The sequence below is a fragment of the Equus asinus genome, chromosome 6 (genome assembly GCF_041296235.1).
Source record: "Equus asinus isolate D_3611 breed Donkey chromosome 6, EquAss-T2T_v2, whole genome shotgun sequence".
In the NCBI taxonomy this organism is placed as follows: Eukaryota; Metazoa; Chordata; class Mammalia; order Perissodactyla; family Equidae; genus Equus; species Equus asinus.
In genome coordinates this window covers 100,365,659-100,390,370 of record NC_091795.1, presented here as the reverse complement: position 1 = coordinate 100,390,370, position 24,712 = coordinate 100,365,659, and the positions used below count along the sequence as shown (strand labels likewise).

General features: G+C 51.0%; 1 long non-coding RNA gene across 1 annotated transcript; it reads left to right on the top strand.

The window, feature by feature from the left end:
- Positions 1-5,168: 5,168 nt before the first annotated feature.
- Positions 5,169-24,175, top strand: LOC123286246 (uncharacterized). Its single transcript, XR_006528498.2, has 5 exons — positions 5,169-5,308; positions 10,362-10,636; positions 11,547-12,413; positions 21,682-21,773; positions 22,191-24,175. It is a non-coding gene; the product is annotated as an uncharacterized lncRNA (long non-coding RNA).
- Positions 24,176-24,712: the final 537 nt, after the last annotated feature.

The window sequence follows — 24,712 nt, the reverse complement described above, 5'->3', positions numbered from 1 at the left end:
CACATCCCGGGAGAGCACAGATCTCAGCGTGAGGTGAGATCTGGGGACGCACTCCAACAGTTCTTTGAGCGAGGGGAGGGACACAAACTGCTTAGATGATCCCATACAGTCACCACCCCAGGTCCCCTCGAAATCCTTGTTTGTGCAAACACAGTTTTCCACAGAGTATCAGGGGCCACACACGCTTCCCGTAGCCCCACAATGGACTCATGTGGAAGGAGCGCTCTGGTCCCTTGAGAAGACAACGGAGCTGAGACCTGAGGCCTAAGCAGTCAGAGACCCTTGCACCCATGGTGGACACTGACCCCAGGGCCGGCGTCTGCCACCCGGACCCGTGTTGTCCAGCTCTGGAGGAATTTAACGATGGCACGAGCGCATCACAACCAAAGAAGGTCAGGGGTCACTGATTCTGAGGGAGTGAGGACAGTGGTGCAGGTCACCCCAAGTTAGCCAAAGGGGCGGCCACTCTTGGCAGTGGGAGAGGTGAAGGGAACAGTTGGCTCCAGCCAACACTGTCGTCTTGGAAAACCCTCATGTGCTGAAGCCCTCGGGATGGCAGACGATCCATAGCGTGTTGAGAAATCATTGTGCCACTCAGAAAGTCAGACGGCAAAATGCAATTGAGTCAACAACCTAAGAGGCCAGGGTGGCGGGCCCTCTTCCCAAGCCCGGGAAGCTGTCACCCCAAGGAGCCTCACGGCGGGTGCTGTGACCACTCCTCCCAGGCCAGCGGGGAGGGGAAGCCTCAGACGCCGCGCTTGTGGAGACATCCTCAAACAGGGCCTGTGGGGGCACTTTCTAGACAGAATCAATGCAAATTTGGTCTCTTTCCCACCCCCAGTGGAAACTTGAGGGGAAGCCACACCTAATAAAGAAAGCAGGTTGACACAGTGGCTTATCTGCAGGCGGCGAGGGGGGGTTTCCTCCTTACCGCCAATCCCCTCATAAGGGAATCATGTGCAGGGAATGAAACCAGAAAGGGGCCCGGAAGCCAGTCTCGTGCAAGCCCCTCGTGTCGTGGGTGAGGACGCGGAGGTCCAGGGAGAGCAGTCTGCCGATGGCCACACGAATGGCTGGGGGCTCGGCCCACACACAGGGCCCTCAGTGTGAGCTGCCCAGGAGCGGAGCTGCCTGTGCGGGTGGACTTTGGGGGCTGGGCCAGGCCACGGGTGAGGCTTTCTGAGTGCTCTGCATGGAGGAGGTGGGGGGCAGCATGTTATTTTAATGAGCTGGTGATGGGAGTGATCTTAGCAAACCCTCGCAGGTGCCTCACAGGAAACACGGTGGACATCACACCAGGTGTGACCTTCAAGGCTTCTGGAGAAACCAGCGGCAGGCCTGGCCTCTGTCCTCGGGCGCTGGGCCCTCTGCTCTCTGGATGCGCTGCTGTGGAGACACAGGGCAGAGGTTACACCGGCAGGGACACGCTACTGCCCCCTGCCCCCTTCAGCTGCAGCCTCTCGGCGCCTGTGCCCTCGCCCCACCCCTGGGAGCCAGAGGCTGTCCTTCAGCATCATGGCTCCAACGCAGTTTTGGCCACAGCCTCAAACCTGGGTGGCAGGACACAATGAACATGAATCAGAGTTCCCAAGTGCCAGGAAAGCCTCCAGGACCCTACATCATCCTGCCTTGGGGCCGAGATGGTGACCCCCTGCCACATGTCCCCCACCCCTGAGGGTCAGCAGCTGGTCACCTGGAAGCCGTTCTCAACACCCAGTGGCCATTACTCTCTGTGAAGACAGGTCACTTTTAATTGTACCCCTGGGAGTGTCAGATGTTTATAAAGACCCCGCGAATAGACACGCGTATCGTGGAACCTGCCGGAGGGAAGGCCCGCCTGGTTCTAAAGCAAGGAGGGTTATCTTGCTGGGGTGCCAGCGGGGGAAGGACTCCATCGTTGTTTACTGCAGGAAATGGGGAGGAGTGAGAGTCCCTGGGCCTGTTGTGCGTATCGGGGTTTGTCATTTGTGGGTTGGTTGGATGGTCTGGAGACCTCTTGGGCTGTTGACTTGTTGATTGCATTTTGCCGTCTGACTTTCTGAATGGCACAATGGTTTCTCAACACACTGTGGAGTGTCTGCCAGACCGTCTAGGGGAGTCAGTGTTTGTTCTGAACACCCAGAATGACAGCACTTCGTCTGGGAGATGAAGCGGCTCGCTGGTGACGTGTCCCCTGGCTGCCCTGCGCCTCCTGGGCCCCCAGTGCTGAGGTGTCCTCGCCCTCGGGGCTGGAGGCCCTGAGGCTGCCCCTTGTTGATGGGGAGAAAGGCTGTGGCACATCCTCATCACAGGCGTCCTGGGGATGTCTGCAGCTCACACCTGGGAGCACTAAGGCGTGTGGATTAGCCTCTGAGAGGCAGCAGGGGTGGGCAGCAGTTGTCAGTCCTGTCTCTTCCCAGAGTCAGCCCCCGGCCCCACTCCGTCAGCTCCTGCCCTCCACCCCTGAGCTGCAGCTTCCAACCAGTGCAGGCCTCCGATGGCGTCACGCCATCTCCATGATGCTCAGCCAGCACACGGCATCCAGCACGTTTCCTCTGAGAAAAATGGGAGTGAGGATGTGGGAAGTGCTTGTGCCATGCAGGTGCAGTGCAAAGTTCTGTGCAAGCGGCGTCTTTGTCAATCTCGGCTGATAATCCCGCTCTGCAGAGCAGTAATGGGGCCTCGCAAATTCAGATGATAATGAAACCTCTAACCAGATAACTAGATGCTGCCCACACACATCCCACCCACCAGCCCATCAGTCCTGGCATTAAGCCCATAAGGGAGGCACTGTTACTACCAGCAAATTGCTGATGAGGAAGCTGGACACAGAGAGGTTAAGTAACCTGCCCAAGCTCACCCAGGAAGTGGCAGTGCAGGCCAGGCCGGAGGCTCCATATGCATCCTCCATGTCACCAAGTTGCCTCACTAATGCTAGCTAACAGGTACAGTGCTCGTCCCACGTGCCAGGTCCTATTTCTCCACGTGGTTTACAGACATCTCCTCATATAACCATCACAACTGCCACACAAGGTCGGTACCAGTTGGCCAGAATGTGAAAGAAGGGATTCCAGCACCAAATAGTGTCCAGTTTAGATGCTCCTGTGTAAGCAAAACCTGGACCCAACCCCAGAATCCATGAGCCAGGGATGGTGCTCACACTGCACGTTCATGCAAAGGAACATACCACTGACATACCCGAGAAAAAGGATGTGCACTCCGTGCAAAATCAGACCAAAGGACACGTGTCACATGAGCCACTGGTAGAACATTCTGGAAAAGGCACAACTACAGAGAGAGAAAATGGATCCAAGGCTGCCAAGGGCTCCAGTGAAGGGAGGACCTGACTAGGAAGGGGCTCGGGTGAAATTTGGTGATGGAAACATTCTATATGTTGATTGTGGTGGTACTTACACACCGTGTGTGTTTCGCAAAATACAGCTGACACTTTACAGAGTGAACATCACTATCTGTAACTCGTATCTCAATAAACTTGGCTTTAAAAAGACCCCCTCCAGGGGCTGGCCCCGTGGCCGAGTGGTTAAGTTTGCGCGCTCTGCTGCAGGGTTTCATTGGTTCGAATCCTGGGCGCGGACATGGCACTGCTCGTCAGACCACGCTGAGGCAGCGTCCCACATGCCACAACTGGAAGGACCCACCACGAAGAATATACAACTATGTACCGGGGGGCTTTGGGGAGAAAAAGGAAAAAAATAAAATCTTTAAAAAACAAAAAAGACCCCCTCCAGCCCTGGAATCTGTGGCTTCACAGGTTCCAGTCCAGGGCCCAGGGCACGGGAGCAGCCCCAGGGAGCAGCGCCCTCCCATGCCAAGACCTGTGTGCAAGGCCACTGGGCTGTGAGTGGCGCCGCCCGCCCAGGACCTGGCACTGCCTCAGTTTCGGCCTCCTCACCCCCTTCAGGGGCCTCCCAGTGCTCTCATACCTGTCCCTCCCTTACCTGTTAACACAATTCACAGTCTCCTGGTCTCACAACTGCACACGGTAAGATCTTTTCCAGCTCACGACCTCAAGTGCTGACGGATCAGAGCACGCATATCGGTCAATAGCAGATACGCGTGCACATCAGCTGGCCTTCCTGAAGAGGACAGAGATGGATGGGGTGTGCATACTTCCCACATCATCCCCTATTAGCATTCGCCTCGGCTCCTCCGTATGGATTAGTGGGGATTCAGTGGCAGGAGAAAACGGTAGAAGGCAAAACGCATCCCACCAGGGACCAGCTCACACTGAAGGAGGAGAGTCCGCCTGTTTTAAGTTGGGCTCTGCTCTGTGCATTCAGAATTAACTCCGTATGCAAATTCTGTGTTCCAATAGCATCAGCCATTTATATTCTGTTTTTTCCACCCAGATTCTAGCTCGAGCCTGCAAGCCAAGGAACACGCGGTGATTAAAGCACCGTGATTCTACATGCCCCGCCATGCTAGGATCAGACAAACACCCCTCTCCCTCCTAATGCAAGTCTCTGTTAACTTTCCCACAGCAGAGATTGGAAACTGAGGCAGACACAATAAACGACTGGCAGAGCCAGTCAGAAGGCAAGCTAGTAAGCAGAGGCAAGAAGCGATGTCAGACTTCCTGCTCTCAGGCTAGAGGTTTTAATAGGGACCCCCCCTGGCCCATGAACAACCAGAGGGGACACAGGGACATGGGCACTGCTGGCCACAGTGCTGCCCCTTTAACCACAAGAGCAGGGCCATCCCCTGAGCACCTCTTTTATGGCATTTAATGCTTAACGTGACCCTTTAAAACTGACATTACTCTCTCCATTTCACACATGAGGAAACCTAGCCTGCAGGAGATTATGGGACTCGACTTAAAATGCACATTAATAAAGACAGAGACGGGACTGGAATTAAAATGACAGCAGTGGCATCTTCCCTGAGCAGACAGTGGCGTCCCCACGGGGAATGCATTGTGGCACATGAGCTTCGCGACAGCCCAGGCAGCTATGACTGTGGAGAGGTGGTGGCCTGTCCACCACAAACGTGTGCTCTTTTCCCACAAGGTGGAGCTGGCCCTGGAGATGCTGCCCGTCGGGGACCACCCCGCCCAGTCCTCCTGCTCCCTCCCGGCTGGCCGCCTGACTTGTCTGGCCAATGGAAAGTGAGCAGAGGTGCCGTGTGCAGACCTTGGGCAGGGCCTTCAGCAGGGGGTGGGTCCTATTGCTGCCCTCCGTCTCTTTCAATGTCCACAAGCGGAGGCCTCGGAGGCCCTGGGGGGCAGAGCCACTGGACAGAGGCCTTTATCCTTCAATCGCTGTATGAGGGAAGGCGTTCCCCGACCAGGGACGCTCACCGTGGACTCCTGGTAAGCCAAAAATAAATTTAGGAAACTCAAAGGCTTTTAGAGCAGCTGTTTTTGCCTAATTAGTCCAATATTATTGTTCCCATTGAATACACGACAAAACTGAAGTTGGAAGAGGGTAAGTAACTCGCCAGGGTCCCACCACAGAGCAGGGCACCCACGGGTCAACCAAGAGCTACCCTCCTTCAACCTCGTGCTCCTCGCCCTGCAGCCTGCTTCCTGGGGAGGGGGCGTTCCAGAGACCTAGAGTGAGGAGAGTGTAGTAATCAGGGCTCTCCAGACAAACAGAACCAACAGGAGAGGTGTGTGTGTGTGTGCGTGCGCATGCGTGCACATGTGGAGATTTTTATATATATATGTACACACATGAAATCTCTTCACAGATATATATATAGATAAACATCTACGAAGAGATTCATTGTAAGGAATTTGCAGTATGGAAGCTGAGAAGTCCCAAGACCTGCAGTCAGCAACTGCAGGAGAGCTGACAGTGTAAATGCAAGTGCAGGTCCAAACACAGGCGGAGACCGACGGTCCAGCCCGAGGCCAGCCCGCAGAGAGCGCGGCCCCTGCCTTCCTCCGCCTCTGTGTTCTGCCCAGGCCCTCAGCACACAGGATGAGGCCCAGCTCAGGGAAGGCCCCCGCTTCACTCCGTCCACTGATTCAGATGTTCATCTCATCTGAAAACACCCTCACAGACGCACCGGGAATACCTGACCAGACCCTTGAGTGCCCCGAGGCCCAGGCCCCAGGCATGGTGACAGTAAAATTAACCACCACAGGCAGGACTCGTACCCCCAGAAGGAGCTCAATTTCTTTATTACTGTGATCAGCCTCCCTGGAAGTGACAGACTGGACCCCAGAGGCCAAATAAAATTTTGGTGATGGAATGAATGGAAGGGTAATGCGTCCCTGGATGGGGGGAAGGGACTTCCTCACCCCAATAGCCACCTAAGACGCGCCGTGTGGGAAGGGAAGGAAGTGGCCCGAGGGTCTCCCAAGCTTCTAATTCTAAAGTCAGTCAGATAGCAAAGGCTGTCCTCATGCATGGAAAGACTCATTTTATCCTCCAAGACCGTATTTATGTAACACACTCTTGTACCCTGAAGGTGAAACCACTACTCCTCTCAGACCCTTTATCAACCAGAATAACTCAGATGAGGAGGAGTCAGGCCACAGGAGGTAGCGTGGGGCATCCAGACCTTAGAAGACGCAACCAGAATCATCTAGAATTGTGTCTGCCACATAATAGGCTCTGAGCAAATATTTGTTGAATAGAAGAGTTTCTTTTTAATGAGAATCAACCCGGTGTTGCCAATGATTTACATCAGTAAATAAAGGCATTAAAAAATTGTCCCCACCATCACAATCATTAATCATTTTATTTAAAAGAACATTTTACACCCAAAAGAAATAGGAAGGATATAATATCAAAATATCCTTTGAGATGCCCGTGGGGCATCGTCCAGGTTGGACCAGTGGTTCAACCTGCCCCGTGCAGGGCCATGCTCGTCTCTGAAGGCCGGCCTCCGATCGGCTCCCTTTACCTTGCCATGGGCACCAGAGCCATCTTTTGTTATAAGCAAACCAGCTTCACCAACTTTTGAACTTATGGAAGAGAAAGCCCAACCAACAGGAAGAGGGAGACAGAGACGCAGAATTGGTAACGAGGTTGCTTCCCTGGTTCGGCCAGGACCCTCCGAGCCACGGGGCTCCAGGGCCCTGAAGTCTCGCTCCCCACCTTGAAGCTACCCGAGTTCCCCTCGCACACCCAGACCTGCTCCTGGCCCTGCCAGCCTCCCAGGGCTCTGGGTCCAGCGTAGGTGGTGCATGTGCCATAACTTCAGAAACTTGCATGCCAGGCAGCACTGGGCCCACCTAGGGGGAGGATGGGGTCGCACGGGCTCTTGGTCTCTTGACTCCTGTGGTAGCATCTCTACCACTAGCCCTCACTGCGCAAACCCAAACACTCCACAATGTCACCAGCATCCTCAAAACAAAGTGACCTTTCACTAACGATTGTTGGTGCACAGATGAGACCCTCTGTGTCTGGAGAATGATGCTGAAGGAGTAAATGGATATCTGGGAAGCTTGACCAAACACCAGAAAGGCCAGGTTTCCAGCTCCGGGTCCACCCCTCCCAGCTGTGGGGAATCAGACAGGGTGGCCCCCGGCCTCCAGGTCATCCAACCAGCCAGTAATAGTCCCCACGCCACCCACTTCAAGGGCCTATGGGGAGAGGGACAGGAGATGAGGAGCTCCGAGCCATCAGCACCACCCAGAGTCCCTCTTCCTAGCGTCCCCTCAGATGCCGGACCACGCAGGACCCTCCTGCTCCCCCTGGGCTGTCCCACTGCCCTCCGGGCTACATCTTCAGGACGACTGCTGGCCGACCCTGTGGCTCCTCCTCTTGCGCACTCTCCCCATTGCCCACACCATCTCAAAAGGTAGGCTCCGGCTCTGGCATGTCCCTCTGCTCATCCAGCCGAGCCTTCCCCAGTGCTGTCCCCCCACCAGCCCCACGCCCACCCCACCCTGGCTGGCAGGGGAACGTTCACCATCCCCCTGCTGCCCCTCTGAAGACCCCAGTCTCCCAGCAGCACCTGCCACCCTCCCCGCCCACAGCCCCGGTCCATGAGGCTGATACTTGGATCCCGGCACACCCAGGTGGATGCAGGGGGAGCCTCCTCCCAGCCGGCCGCCAGCTCCCTTCCCTCCCCACCTGCTTTTCACTCTCATGCTGGGAACTTATTTACACAAACATTTTAGTGGTTGGAGAGCACACTCCCAGGGCTGTTTCCCTGATTCCAATTAAAAGAGAGGCCCTCCAAGACCAGACAAGCCACTCGCAACGCCCCTGCCACAGTAGCCCCGCGTCCGGCAGATGCGTGCCCTGTCTCTTGGCCTCCTGGGTCCGTGAGCTGTTCGCTGGCAGGGTGAGGGCTCAGCATGCTTGGCCCCTTAGACGCCTCCTGCTCAGGGCCGGCTCCACACATGAGCTCCTGCGACGCCCGCCAGCTTCCCAGAATGGCCAGTTTATGGTCAGCCTGCATCATCTGACGTAAGTCCCCAGCTGAGTCATTTTTCATTATCAGTCCCTCTTTGGGGCGTCAGCCTTCCGAGGCAGCCTCCTCAGGGCATCTCCTGGAGGCAGCTGACACCACACCTCTCCCCTCCATCTCTGTCTCCTTCTGCATGACCCATCGTCACAGTGTCTGCCCAGCAGTGGGGGCCTCCAGGGTCCCAGGCCGGGTGGGCGGAGCTGCGAGAGCTCCAGGTCACCGCCCGACACACTCTTCTGCTGGGCCATGGGATCCCGAGTGGGAGGGCAGGGTGTGGGCGTCTGGGGGAAGAGAGGGCCCGGGTCCCACCATCACGGTGGTCATTCTTCTCCCGTCCTGAGAAGATGAAGTCCACTCCTGCTTTCTCCCTCCCACTCCTCACGGTCCAGGCCATGTCTGCTCCCCCCCACCCCCTCCACTGCTTAGCAATGTGACTTCCATGAACAGTACTCATTAATGTTTAAGCATTCAAAGTGGATTTTTTCAGCCCCTGCTGTAGCTCCTTAAGTGACTAACATTTGAGCAACTGTTGTGACAGGTGTGGGGACCGTGCAGTAGGGTTCTGCAGTGGGGGAGAGAGATGGGGCTCAACCTTGAAGACAAGGACAAGTAGGGGTTTATAGGCAAGGAGCAGTGGGGGGAGGAGGGGGTGTCGATGGAAGAAAAATTACAGAGGGTAGGGGTCTCCTGCTGAAGGCGGTCCCGGATGTCAGACCTCATGGGCATCAGCAGGACGAGGAATCGGGTCAGACGTTGAGGGGGAACAGATATGGAGGTGGGGATTGTGGCTAAGTTGTCTTGATTGGATTCTCGCCAAAACTGGGCTCTTGAGGACGTGCTCAAGGACAGCCTTGGCTGGCTCAGAGGAGCCTGTCTAGAGCTTGGCAAGGGAGAGAGTCTGCCAATGGTCAGCGGGCAGGTGGGCACAGACACAGCAGGTGAGAGGCCCCGGGGGCAAGCGAAAGGGAAAAGGGAGACTTCACAGGGCCCCGGGACTCGGAGGGCTTTCTGGAGGAACTTTCTGTGCCCTAGAGTCGGATGCGGTGGCCGGGCGAGGAAGGGAGCAGGGAGAACCTGGCAATAGGACACAGGAAGGCAGGAATGCGTGGAACGCCACCACATACGGGCACCAAGTGGGATTCGGGACCCCGCCAATAATAGGCAGTTACTCTAGGTCCAGGCAGGCACTGGGTCAGTTTCAGAGAAGTGAGCCGAAGCCCAGAGCAGGAGAGGTGCAGACAGGGGCAGCCCAGGGGCAAGAGACCTGCTCCCAGCTCAGGGCCAGCACTCAGCTGACTGCTGGGGAGTGAATGAAGACGCAGGGCTACTCCCGGCTAGACTAGCCGTGGGTTCAGCAGGTGACGGGCTGCGAGCCCAAGCCAAGGCCCAGTGGGCATGGACAGCTGTGTCCCAGGCAGAAGCTGGGCATCTGTGCTCTCTCCCCCCGCTCTGTGGTGAGCAATGGAGGCTTGGAAGGTGGGAGGGACCCCACGCTCCAGTGCGTGTGCCCTCCTCTGCGTGGAGGCCGCTTCTGAGGTGCTTCCAACCTCACACCCCACGTCCCCTTCATCTCCCCTTTCACCACCTGGCTCGGGGAGAGGTGAAAGAGCAGAAAAGGGGCCTCACACCCTCGCAGGGGGCTTTCCGAAGAACTCAAGTCCTGAATAAACACACTGGCCTGAGTCCTTTGCAATACGGTTATTAAAGATCTTGAAAATCAAATTAAAAGTTGTGGCTTTTCTCCGAGAGGGGACGTGCTGGAGCCGTGGTCCCCTCGGTGGGCGCTCAGTCCCCGAGGCAAACAGAATGCCCAGAGACTCAGACTGCATGGAGCCCTGGTACCTCTGCTGCCCTCCCCCTCCCCTTCCTCCCTCCCCACTCCTCCGTCCCACCCCCTCCCCCTCCCTCCATTCTGGGAAGAAATGAAAGGCTCCTCTCCAGTGGGTATGGAATTGGCTTCCTCTCCTGTTATTTTTTTCTTTTCCTTCCAAAAGGAGTTCAAAAGTTGAGAGCTGATTAGTATTCGAGGCACCGGGACTGCTGCAAACCAGCTCGGGGCTGGCGATTGAAGCCCGTGCCCCCGGCCCACTGGAGACCCGCTCCAGAGCTGGAAGATCTTCAGGTGGGGCCTCTCCTCTCCCGCCTTCATGATGGTCGGTCCCTCCCGCGCCTCTTTGTGCTAATCCCAGCCCGGCCACGCAGTGGCAAGGTCCGGGGATCTCCAAGGAATTTCATGGGTCCTTCACAGACAGCAGCTGCGTGCGTCCCTGTAAGTTATGCTTCGTATACACTTCTCTTTAATATCGCCGCCTGATGAAATCACTCAGACAGCACATTAAAAGACACCATTTGCTCCGGGAAGTCTGACCCTTTCCGTGTTAAATCATTTGAATGATCGTTTGAATATATTTGCACAAGTGGCACATTAAAATGACCCTTCCTCAGGTTTTCAGAATTAATGAAACAATTTGGCCACCTTTGGAGAGTAGGGGGCCAACCAGTGAGCCTGGAACCTTGGGCAGGTCACCAGGAACCTTGGTGTCCCTAGGAGACACCAAGCCTTGGTGCCGGGCATCCTAGCCTTCAGGAAGTCAGCCCAGAGAGTCCCAAAACCAGATTACTGTCATCAGCCCTCAGTGTAGAAAGATAAACCTGTGCCTTTGTGGAGATACTAAGGTGTCGAGTGAGAGAAGTTAACACAAGCAGAGCAGGGTGCCAACCCCCAAGCTGGCAGGAATCCTAGCATAAAAGAGGGCCTCCAGGGAGCCGTGCCAGTGCACCCCGACCCAGGGGCTGCACTCAGGCAGAGCCCCCGAGACCATGGGGAGCGCTTCCCACTGCAAGGGTTAAGGCGGCTGGGACTGGCAGGGGGCTGGAGCACGCTGTGCCTCCACGAAGGCTTTAAAGCAGCAGCGAGCACAGAGTGTTCTCCCGGGATGACTCAGGTGCGGCCCTGCCCAAGGCTGATGGCTTCTCAAGGTCGTGCAGCTCAGGCTCATCCAGCTCCCGTGGAGCTGATGGGATTCAGAACGTTCTGTGAGGGCAGCAAGCTGAGCCGGGTCTTGGCAGGAGGGCCCCGGGCAAAGGGCCCAAGAACCCACATTACTGCTTTATATTTCACAAAGTGCATCTCTCACAAACATATTTTTTTTTCCTTTGCTCTTCGTGAAAACCTTCAGTTAACAGAGAGACAAGCTAGTCCATGACATATGGGACTTGCTCCGGGCTGCTCAGCACAAAGATGAACTTCGTCGCTCTGACCAGAACCCAGGCTGCTCCTCTCCCTTCCCGGAAGCCCCCGCCCTTGAGGACCCCACCCCCTGCCCAGCACTGGCTCAGGGAGCAGCCTCTTGGCTGGAAGCCCTTCTCCCTCTGTGTCTTGTCCACAGTAGGAGCTGTGTGGTTGGGACCCAATGCCTGGTGAGAATTATTTCTTCCTCAGAGCATGACCCAGGCGTCGGCCCAGAGCGACACCCACCTCAGACACCTGCTCCCTCAGAAGGCTCGGCCTCGGCCTCTACCTACATGTAGAGTTGGCTTTAATCCTTTAATCTCAAGGCCCTGTCAAGCTCCCCGAGGCTCCTGGACTCCCATGACCCCAGAATGGATATAAGGAGCAGCAAGCCACACCCACGACTACCCTGAGTTAGAATGGGTCTCTCGGGCCTCTGACCTCCTGAGCCCGGGGCCTGGACCACCAGTTCCCTGCCCTAGTTGATTCCCCCAGACCAGACATCTGTGCCTTTCTAGAACCATCCCTCTGACCCAGTCTTTGCAGATCCGCAGCTTGTCTGAAGCAGCACCCTTGCCATCCAGACTTCAGCATCCTAGCCCTTGGCTGTGCCTCCCAGTTGGGCCCACACGGATTTCACTCAACTCAGCAAAGGATTATGGACGCATGCGGCGTGCAAGGCTCTGAAATTCTGGTGCCAGGCACGGGCCAGTGGACAAGAGGGGCAGTCACGCAGCCTGTCCAGGATCAGTGGGGACGCCTCCTCACTAGGTCTCCTGGCATCAGGAGCGGATGTTTTCCAGCAACTCCAGCCGTAAGTGAATATTTCCTTTGGCAAAATTTTCTCACTGTTGCTGTTTCAGCCAGGCAAGGCTGGTTTCAGGGAAACACAGGAGATTGTTCCTTTCTTTTTTGGCTCACCTGTCAACCATAATTCCACCTCACCTTTTTCCAACACAAACTGACAACATGTTTCGGGTTAAAATCACTCATTCTCCCTTTCAAGCAAAAGATCTGGGTGTGGGGGGATGAGGTCACAGGCAGCCAGGATGGCTTTGTCCCTGAGTTTCACACACAGTCACCGTGCCAGAAATGCATATTTCGTTCCGTTTGCTCCTGCTCATGCTTGACAGGATCGAGGGGGTTCCCCTGGGCTACCTGCCACAGGAGCCCCAGCGTTCCAAAGACACCTCCCTGTCAGAAGTGAACCCATTGTTCCACATGTAATTAGGTGGTTTTATTTACCATGCGAAAATGCAACCACTCTGCCAATCTTAACTGCTCCGTAGTCATTACAGGATTATAGAACTGAGAGCACTTTTTTGCAAGAGCAGCATATACAAGGGCATTGTATCAAAGAAATAGCACAGGTCGCAAATAAAATGATACGTAACTAATTTTTACTATCGGGATGGAAATTTATTTCCTCCATATAAACAAAGTTGGGATTCTATGCAAGTACAGGCGTAGCTCGTTTTATTGTGCTTCACTTTATTGTGCGTCACAGATTTCGCATTTTTTACAAACTGAAAGTCTGTGGCAACCCTGTGTCAAGCAAGTCTATCGGCACCATTTTCCCATCAGCGTTTACTCGCACTGTGTCTCTGTGTCACATTGTGGTAATTCTCACAATATTTCAGACCTTTTCACTATTCTTATATTTGTTGTGGTGATCTGTGGTCAGTGATCTTTGATGCTACTATTGTAATTGTTTTGGGCTGCCACAAAATATGCCCGTAAAAGACGGTGAACTTAATGGATAAATGTTGTGTGTGTTCTGACTGCTCCGCCAACCAGCTGTTCCCCCATCTCTCTCCCCGTCCTGGGCCTCCCTGTTCCCTGAGACACAACAATATTGAAATGAGGCTAATCAATAACCCAACAATGACCTCTAGGTGTTCAAGTGAAAGGGAGAGTCACATGTCTCTCACTTTAAATCAAAAGCTGGAAATGATTAAGCTTCGTGAGGAAGGAAAGTTGAATGCCGAAATAGGACGAAAGCTAGGCCTTTTGTGCCGATTAGCCAAGTTGTGAATGCACAGGAAAAGCTCTTGAAGGAAATTAAAAGTACTACTCCAGTGAACACATGAATAACAAGAAAGCAAAACAGCCTTATTGCTGATATGGAGAAGGTTTTGGTGGTCTGGATAGAAGATCAAACCAGCCACAACCATCCCTTACACCAAAGCCTAATCCAGAGCAAGGCCCTAACTCTCCTCAATTCCACGAGGCTGAGAGAGGGCAGGAAGCTGCAGAAGAAAAGCCCGAAGCTAGCAGAGGCTGGTTCATGAGGGTTACGGAAAGAAGCCGCCTCCATAACATGAAAGTACCAGGGGAAGCAGCAGGTGCTGACGCAGAAGCTGCAGCCAGTCCTGCAGAAGATCTAGCTGAGAGAATTCAGGAAGGTGGCCAAAGAACAGGTTTTCAGTGTAGACAAAAGGGTCTTATGTTGGAAGAAGATGCCATCTAGGACTTTCATAGCCAGAGAGGAGAAGTCAATGCCTGGCTTCAAAGCTTCAGAGGACAGGCTGACTCTCTTGTTAGGGGCTAATGCAGCTGGTGACCTTAAGTTGAAGCCAACGCTAATTTAGCATTCTGAAAATCCTAGGGCCCTTCAGAATTATGCTAAATCTATTCTGCCTGTGCTGCATAAATGGAACAACAAAAGCCTAGATGACTGCACATCTGTTCAAAACATAACCATGAATATTTGAAGCCCACTTTGAGACCTACTGCTCAGAAAAAAGATTCCATTTGAAATATTAGTGCTCCTTGACAATGTGCCTGGTCAGCCAAAAGCTCTGATGGAGATGTGCAATGAGATTAATGTTGTTTTCATGCCTCCTAGCACAACATCCATTCTGCAGCCCATGGATCAAGGAGTAACTTTGACTCCCAAGTCTTGTTACTCAAGAAATACATTTTGTGAGGCTATAGCTGCCATAAATAGTGATTCCTCTGATGGATCTGGGCGGAGTAAATTGAAACCCTTCTGGAAAAGATTCACTATGCTAGATGCCATTAAGAACGTTCTCAATTCATGGGAAGAGGTCAAAATATCAACATTAACAGGAGACTGGAAGAAGTTGATTCCAACCCTCATGGATGACTTTGAGGGGTCCAAGACTTCAGTGGAGGAAGGAATGCAGATGTGGTAGAAATAGCAAGAGAATTAGAATTAGAGTGGAGCCTGAAGATGTGGCTGAATTGCTGGAATCTCCTGATGAAACTTTAAGGGATGAGGAGTTGCTTCTTACGGACGAGCAAAGAAAGTGGTTCCTGCAGATGGAATCTACTTCTGGTGAGGATGCTGTGAAGACTGTTGAAAAGACAACAAAGGATTTAGAATATGACATAAACTTAGCTGATAAAACTGTGGCAGGGTCTGAGAGGATTAACTCCAATTTTGAAAGAAGTTCTACTGTGGGTAAAATGCTATCAAACAGCGTTGAATGCTACAGAGAAATCATTCATGGAAGAGGAGCCACTTGAACTGCAAATATCCCTGTTGTCTTGTTTTAAGAAACTGCCACAGCCACCCCAGCCTCCGGCAACCACCACCCTGATCAGTCAGCAGCCACCAACATCAAGGCAAGACCCTCCCCCAGCAAGAACATTATGATTCGCTGAAGGCTCAGAGGATGGTAAGCATTTTTAGCAATAAAGTCTTTTTAATTAAGGTATATATATTGGTTTTTTTAGACATAATGCTATTGCACACTTTATCAACTACACTATAGTGTAAACATAACTTTTATATGCACTGTAAAACCAAAAAAAATTGTGTGACTTGCTTTATCGTGGCCTCTGGAACCAAACTTGCAGTATCCCTGAGGTATGCCTGTAAGTTCTTTTGATGGGGTCTTCACTGAACGCGGGCTCCTTATCACTCCCCCTGAACACAGGTGTCATTAGTGTAGTGCGATGGCCGCTTTCAGGTAGAACTACCATCTGACGTGAGGGGAAAAGCTCCGGAGGGGGAGCGAGGCAGCCCCGTCCAGGCCGAGCACCCCGATAAGCTCTGTGTACGAGCTCATGCCCCAGTAGGACCTCATCGGTGGGCTGACCAGTATTCAAGGTGCCCGTCTCCCAGGACCCCCCAGCCCTCACCCTGCGCCTCCCAGACCGGCTCCACTGCTAACCGAGGGGCGTGCAGTTCATGCAGGGCTCCATTAGAAATCACGGATTTTAAATTGTTTGGAAGAACTCCTAAAATAAGTAAGCTTCCTCAGTCCGTCTGAACTCTGACAAGGTACATGTGTACACACCACGTCTTTCTCACAGAGAGCACTCCTCGGATTGAATTCTCACTCCAGCCGTCAGTATTTGGTTATGAGAAAGGGGCTTCCACGTATGGAAGGAAAGACAGTCAAAGAGAGCGCCCCTCGCTCTGCTCAGCCCGCACTGCAGTCAGTCCCCAAATGGCTAGGTTCTGCCTGCACAGTGTCTCTTCCTGCAGCCTAGGATGCTTCATCCCTGTCCAGACTGCCACTCCCGTCCCACTGGCCTGGTCAGCCCTTCTGGTCTCTCTCCAGCAGCTTTCCTTCCTCCCACCACTGCCCTCTGACCTCAGGATGAACTCTCACCTCCTGTGCCACCAAGGCCGCTGTCCTGAACCGAGCAGATCATACTACCTGCTGCTCAATACCACCCTGGCCTCCAGTCGCCGCCCGGCCACCTGAGGATCAGCATCAGAACCCCTGAGCCTGGCCCACCCCGCTCCACACTCTGCCCCTTTCACACAGCACGCCCCTGATAGAGCAGGCCCCCCACTCTGCCCCTGCTAAATCCTGCAGGGCAGGCATCAGGCCTCTTCCTCTGAGCTGCCACCCGGGACTCACATAGCTCTCGACCACTAAGTCTGCTCATTTGCTTTTGCATTACAATCTAACACACCTGCTTTAGTGGGAAAACAGTCAACTTTTGAGTCTGTCCCACATGGATTCAAACCCCAGCCTCACTGCGCACTAACATCGCTGGCCCGTCAGCACAGGGAGCAGGACCGCGCCTCTCTTGGTCACAGATTTCTTCTCAGCATACAGCACATTTGTTGGTCCTTCTCCATAAGCCTTTCGCTGTTCCAAGTACTTTAAAGGGAATTCTTTAATCCTGCATGCAGAGCGATCATCACAGAACTGTGCCCAAACGCCCTGCCTTTGGTTTCCTTTTATTTTTATATTTTCCCAGCTCATCCCCCATGTCTACCATCTGATCCTTTCTCCACCCCCGCCCACCTCCAGCAAGCCACTTCATGTGTTTGGTTTATGCCTTTAAATATGTTTGTGTGCATGAAGACTAGAGAGAAAGGTTTGCCTACTTATGTTTGCAATTGGCCTGGCTGTACCTTGCTCTGTGTCTTCCGTAGTCCACTCTGCAGTGTTTTGCACACCTGCCCTGTGGCTGTGGGCTGGTGTGGCTCATGGCTGCTGCACAGTGCCCTGCAGCATACCTCCACCGCAGGTACCCACGACTTCTAAGTCACGGACCCTTTGGTGCTGGCATCTGTTAGATACCACAATTCTGTCCAGGGCTTCGTTAAATACTCTCTTACATATCCCTCTGTATTTGTGTGGGATTCCTGCGCCATAAGGTATGTCAATGCTTAATTTCACTAGGCACTTCCAGGCCACTGTCAGACACTCAGTTTCATTCCCACCCCAGCACCTGTGCACGTGGATTTCTATTTCCATCCATCCCTTACCAGCAATTGAATTTATCAAACTTTTTAAATTCTGAAAGTCCAATGGGTATAAAGTGGAAGAACAACGCCATTTAATTTGGCAGTTCTCTGATTACATCTGCGTTAAGGATCTCTTCATATTCTTTTCAGTATCCAGGCTCCTCCTTCTCTGGATTGCCTGTTCATTTTCTTTGCACATTTTTCCTGAGTTTCTTCTTATTTTCCTTCTTAATTTAAAGAAAGATCCTATATATTATGGATGGAAAGGAAAGCCCTTGTTGGTTTAGGTGTTGAAAATATCTTCTTATGGCCCATCGCCATCTGCTCACTGTACACTACACTCTATTGAACAGAAACACACTTTCAGTCATCAAATCTATCCTTTTTCTTTATGAATCGTGCTTATGAGGTACTGTGTAGCATTCCCTCCCTGCTCAAGGTTATGAAGACACTCCATATTTTCTTCAATTAGCTTTACAGTTCTTTCCATCACACTTCCGTCTGCAGTCCTTCCAGAGGTGACCTTGTCTATGGAGAAAAGTAGAGTTGAACAGCTGCCTCAGACCCAACAATGTCACCCCTGTGGTAACATCCATTCTCTCCTCACCGGTGTGCAGTGCCACCACTGTCACAGCCTGGGCTGCCAAATACATAAACATGTTTCTGAAATCTATTTTCTGTCTCTTTGGTCTATAGGTCAGTTCTTCCATCAGATGCACAATTTTCCTTATATCTTTCTAGTATGTCTTAATATCTGATAGACTAATTCTCCCTCTTTCTTTTTCCAAAAGTGTCTTGATTATTCTGGACACACTGTTCCATAAATTTAGAAATAGTTTGATTTTTAAAAATAATCACACTACAATTTTTATTGGAAGAGCATTAACATGGGTAGATTTTTGTGGGGGGAAAGCAGACTTCCTCACAATGCCAAGCTGCCTCATCCATGAATATGGTATATATCTTGGCTTTTTTTCATATCTAATTTCATGTCCTTTAATAGATTTTTAAAAATTATTTTCATAAAGGTCTTGGGTATTTGATGTTAATTGTTTGGCCATTTGTAGCTATGGCTGCTATTGTGAATAGAATTTTCACTTTCTACTTTATTTCCTAGTTGGTTATTGCTGGTTGAAATTATTTTTATAGATTTTACACAAGTGGAGAAGCTTTAGTCTCCAGGACACATAACTCAATAGAAACCCCTTCAGCTCACTTGCATTGTGGAATTGGACTTTTAACCACATGGACCAGTGGATAGCAGTGCTCGCATCAGGAGCAGCACCTGCCCTGGTGTGGTAGCACGGTGAGGAAGCTTGATGACTGTGCTCTGTCACGTAACAGCTGTACTGCCAACAGTATGCCCCTATAGTTAGAAACCCAGACTGTCCTATGGCTGCCTGAGTTACTCCACTTACGCCCGGGTCTCCTGGAAAATCTTCTTACCCTCCCAAGCTCAGCTTCCTCCTCTATAAGTGGGAACATTAGTATTCAGGCCCCGTGGGTTAATTTCATGATTAAAGAAAATGGTGCACATAAACCACTTACGAGAGCCTGGCATATGGCCAGTCCTCAGTAGTGTTAACTTTATCATCATTAGCTCTGAGTCCACAGGAAAATTATCCAGTTAGTTTGGGCTTCAATTTTTTCATCAAAAAATAAAAATAAAGACATTGAGTTTCCTTTTTCAACATCTCCCTCAGAGTTCTGCCATGATGAGGAAATGGGAAATCAATTTATCAACTGTAATGTGCTACAAGCACCTAAGGCACAGCCACGATAGCCGTGGACACCTTGCTTGCTTCCATTTTCTTTTCTATTCGGAATTGTTTTGTCCGTCTTGCTTTTGTATACACCTGTCCATTGACTCAGTAAATAATAATTCAGACGCACTGACTAACTACCCACCACATGCCCTGCACACAATAGTGATTCCAGATTCACACACGTCCCCGTCCTGTTTGACCTAACTTTACCATGAAGCATCAGGGCATGTTTCAACTGGACTCTTAGGGGACCAGTGTACCAGGACCCCTGCCCCCCGCTTGATTTTTTGAATAGCCACTCAGAAGACAACTCACCAGGAACATCGATTTTTCTCCTGAAAACAAAAAAAAAATGCTTTGATTAAAGAGTTATGACACTGTGACTAAAAGTTCCCAGAGATGATGTCATACACCTGCCGGGGACTGGACATGTTGAAAAAACGTATGAGTCAAAGGAAGAAAGACGACTTAGGAAGAAGGAACATTTGTTGAGTGCCCCTCTGTGTGAACATGGTGGTAGTGACTTGGCTCACATTGTCTTCTTCAGCAACACTCACAACCCTAAGTGCACACACAGCCCCCTATATATACTTTGTATGTCTATAACCTCGTTTTACAGAAAAGAAAACTCAGCCTCAGACATAATCATTTTCCCTGAGTCCCAGAGCCAGAAATTTATGATGCTATTTTGCCACAAAGCCTGAAGGATTCCCTAAATTATATGATTGTAGTTGAGAAAAGGATAATTTAATTAAATAGTCTGTATTGGTTTAGAAACCTTCAGAAGGCACTCTAGATATTTCACCCAGAGAGAGGTTTAACAGAGGGAGTTGTCCACAATCATTTTGGAAGAACTGAAGGAACAAGGGCGATGGTACCCAGAGATCGGGAAGCCCTTACAACCCCGGGTTGGAGCCTGAGCCCCATAGACCGCTGAAACCCCTGCTGCCCCTGTTGGGGCCCCCAGGGCCTGCAGCCCCCACCCCTACCAGCTGGAGGTTAACTGCCCTGTCAGTGCTTTCTGGGGTAGAATGTACACAGAATTCTGCGGCCAGGTGAGCGTGCAGGTGGATGTGGGGTTTGTAGGGCCCAGGCTCCTCCTGACACGGGGAGACGGCGGAAGGGCTGGTTTGAGCTGAGTCGCAGCGGAACTTGCAGGCACACTGACTGTTTCATTGGCGCATGGTTGCAATTGAAAATGTCCTTGGAAAACTCATAAGACTGTGTTCAGGAACATGAGGAGGAAACACAGCAGGGCTTTGATTCCTGTGTTAGTGTGTGTGTGTGCGTGCATGTGTGTGTGTGTGGAATACGTCTAATACACCCTGAATCCTGGTTTCAGGAAAAATCCTCGGTCATCTTCACGTTTATTTCTTCTGCATCCTCTAGAAAGCACTAAACACAACTATGTGATCACTTAGTGCTGGTTGACCTGAATAAAATGGAAGGTCCTGAAAGCCACGTGCCCCTTGTCTGGACTCGCAGCGCCGAGTCACAGAAGCAGACAGGAATTCTCACACCTGCCTTAGTCAACCTGCTAACATTAGCCACAGACACTAACCTTGCTGCCCTGGTTGCTTGGGCCCCCAACCCCTCCTTCACCGCCTCCCAGAGAGCCACAGACAGCACGGGGACTGGCGCCCATCTCGCCACAGATCATTAAACCATTCTGGATTTTGTCAAAGGGAAGGGAACTTAGTTATCCTTTGCTGTGATCACTCCTCGGCCTTTCTTCTAGGCTAGAGAGCCTCTTGCAATCCCCACTGGGCCTCCAAGAGCCTTTGTCCCCACTCTCTCTTCAACCACAGCCCCTTGGCCTCACGAGCCTGTATTTCAGTGGTGTCGGAGTATGAAAGGAGCACGGGAGTGAACAGCGAAAAGATGTGACTACTGTCTTAGCTCTGTGCCTAAACACCGATTAACTTCAAGACGGAGGCAGCATTTGATGCCTTAAAGCTCCCACGTGAGCCAGAGGAACCCTGAGGCCCATCACTCCCATCTGTTTTTCATGCAAAGACTCAAAATATGGGACGAATTTATGATGGCCACGTAGAGACGATCCATTTCTTGAATCAGAACAGGGGGAAAAAATCAACTGATTTCACTGTCTATTTTTGGTTAAGGAGTTGCCAAAAGACCCACCCCTTTCCGACATACTCCAACCACATTTTCTAGAAACTCTTCTTTCTTTGACATCTTTTGTCCTGCTCTCCCGAGGAGCAAAGGGATGCAGGAGGTCTTTACCAAAAGGCACATGTAAAAGAAGTGAAAAGGAACGCGGTCTGAAAGGTGCTTTTAAGAATACTTGTGTTAATTTCATACTTTAGGCCAGTAATTATAGAAATAACTTTTGCTAATTAAAATTCAAGTAAAGTAAAAATTACATGAAGTACATTCCTAACATAAAAAAAATAAATGAGTCCAAAGATGCCGTGGTGTGGAGCTCTGCCTCTCGCAATGGGGGACATGTCTAGACTTGTGCACTTGAACCGTGACAATCATGTGCCTGAGAGGCATTTTTAGGATTTGGAATCAAGGGTGCAAGTTGTAAACGGACATTTCTTTCATTTTATTTCAATAACCTACTGTATTAGTGACAACAGATATCTGAACCATGTTTTTTCTCTCCCTTGCAGAGAATCTAAGAAGAGTTAAGGCTTGCATTACAAAGGCTCCTTACTGAATGGTCCCCGTGGGAAAGGGAAAAGCCAGGCGTGACCCTCCTGAGGTTTGTTTAGTTGCAAGGGGTATTGGAGAGGGGGATTGAAACAAATGATATGCATTGAGCCCATTACCTAATCCTCGTATGTCATTCCATACGAGGATTAGGTAATGGCCCCGTGTTTCATTCCATCCTCACAACAACCTGGGAACCGGGGTTTATGGTGAAGTCAGGGTTCACGTCTCTGGTGTCCACTCATCAAGTCCCTTCCCTACAATTTAGTGCCAGATTCCTTCTTTACTTAGACATCTGTCACCACCCATCTCAGGGCTTTGTCTTCACTCACAAGTCATCTGACCAAGATTCCTTTGAAAAGGCAAAACAAAGCACGGTCTAAATGATAGAATTCTGTTTTTAAAATTGTGTGTATGTTGCCTGTATCCAGCCAAACAACCAATTTCTTCCATATTTTCCCTCCTGCAGCCATGATTTGCACAGTGTGCAGAGAGCCAAAGAGTAGGAGTCTGGAAAGGAGAGGCATTCGGAGCCCTGAACACAAATGCGTGTCGAGGCTCCGAGCGGGGGGCCAAGCCTGGTGAGCAGAACGGTCTCCTCTGTTGCTGACTGCCATCAAAGCTAGATGCACAGGTTGGCGGAACATGCTTATCAAAGAGAATTTTCCCCAATCGGATCATAATTGATGCAATGTTCTGTGTCGAATCACTTCCTGTTTCCTGATTGCGGATAAGAAAAATGTTATTTAATCAGATCATTTGCAGCAGTTCAGAGCCCACGCAGCCTAAATCAGGTGAGCTCCCGCTGCGCCTGCCTGCCACAGACAGGCAGGAAGGGCACAGCTGGTCCAGGGTCTGCACTGGGGCGTGGACTCTCGGCTCTCCACCACAGTAGAAAGAACTGCAGGCTGGTAAGGGAGTGACAGGATCTGACTTAGCTTGCAGGAGGACCCATCTGGTTGAGAACGGGCTAAAGGCTTCAATGACAACACAGAGGACGTTTGGGAGGCCACAGCCTAGTCCAGTGAGAGATGCTGATGGCTGGACCCCGGGGCGGGTGGAGAGAAGCAGTCAAAATCTGGACACATGTGAAGGTAGAGGCTGCAGGATCTGCTGATGGGCTCAATGTAGGTGTGAAAGGAAAAGTCAGAGATGACTCTAGGGTTTTGACCTAAGCAGTAGGAAGGATGGAGTTGCCGCTAAATAAGACCAGGAAGTGATGGGAAACCTCTCACTCTGCAGACCACGCGTGGCTTTTATTTTCCCTAAATCAAGTCTATGCTCATTTACAATACTCCCATCAAATTAATCAATATAATTTACAAAACAGTAACACCCTTTAAAAAGTCTAAATTGTTATTTCCTGAGAAACAACAAAAAAGTGTCTTTGGGCAGAAAAATGAGCTATGGTTATTTAACATTTATATGGTGAATACTTTCCAATGGAAATCAACATGCAATACCATGAAAACAAACTTTGCACGTGGAGAAACCTTGTGCCAATCATACAGTCTTTTCACAGTACAATTTAGAAGTAAAAATTATCAGTTTCTACCAATAGTCATAAATTCTACTGCTTCATATTTCTCTGTAAACATGAGAAGAGTTGAAAGACAGCAGTGTCCATAGAGAAGCACAATTCCATATAAGCAAACTGGAAAGCCCTCTCGGCAGGTGAGGGAAGCACAGTCAACCAACGCTCCCCTTAAATATCCATGTCACATGCTGCTCTGCCCTCTGAATCCCCTGGCCCACCTGAGTCCCACCCCCACTGTGCCTCACCTGCCACTGCAGGAACCTTGAAAAGTCTGTCTGCTCCAGTCTCACTGTCCTTCCCATTCTCATCCAGCCTACATGCTGCCACCACGTGAGTCTTTCTAAAATGAAATCTGGGATGCCTCTTCCCTGACTAGACTCTTCCATCATTTCCCATTGCCTACAAAATAAAGCCCTGATTCTGTAAGTGGATGTGAGTTCCCCACTATCCAGGTCCCGCTCTCTGCCCGCTTGGCTTGATGTCATTTCCTCCTGCAAACTCTACAGTGGAGCCTCAACAAACCACGTTCTATTTTCTAAACACCGCCCATAAGCTTGCGCAGGCTTCCACGCCCTTCAGCATAATTCACTGATGCCTGGGGTGTCCTTCTGCAGTTCTGTTCTCCCTTCCTCATCCTTCAAGACCCGTCTCATACAGTACGGTCCTGAGAAGCCTGCCAAGAATTCCCCCTGCAAAGTTGGGTGCTCCTGCACAGACGTGCCTCCATCACCACACTTGTCATCATCACAATTACCTGTGTCTTTGTCCCCGACTTATCTAGAAGCTCCACCACTCCCAGGCTCCACCAAGTGCGCCTCGCTGCCTTTCAATGAAACACGTCTACTGCGTGGAAGCACAAGACACTTTAATGTCTCTAATTTGTGGTCTCAGTAAAATTTGAAGAATGTGTTACCCACAGACCTGGAGCCATGATTCCGAATCAGAAAAGAATACATAAAATATTCATCTCGAATTAAAGACTGCAACGTAGGCAGAAATCTTCAGAAAACTAAACCAATGGATTAGAACCATGAAGGGGAGCAAAATAAGGAGGTCTGAGTTATGACATGAAATCTACCAGAAGGCAGGTCTCAGAGCTCCCACGTAGGAATTCCAGAAGTAGACAGAACATACAGACCTCAAAGCCTGGACACCTCCCAGAGCAAAGGAGACTCAAATCTTTTCTTTTGTTTTATTTTTTTTTAAAGACTGGCACCTGAGCTAACATCTATTGCCAGTCTTCTTTTTTCCTTCTTCTTCTTCTTCTCCTCCCCAAAGCCCCCCAGTACATAATTGCATATTCTCCTTTCTGATGAGAAATAGCCCCTCTGGTTGTGCTATGTGGGATGCTGCCTCAGCATGGCCTGATGAGTGGTGCCATGTCTGCGCCCAGGATCTGAACCAGCAAAACCCTGGGCCGCCCAAGCAGAGTGCATGAACTTAACCACTCGGCC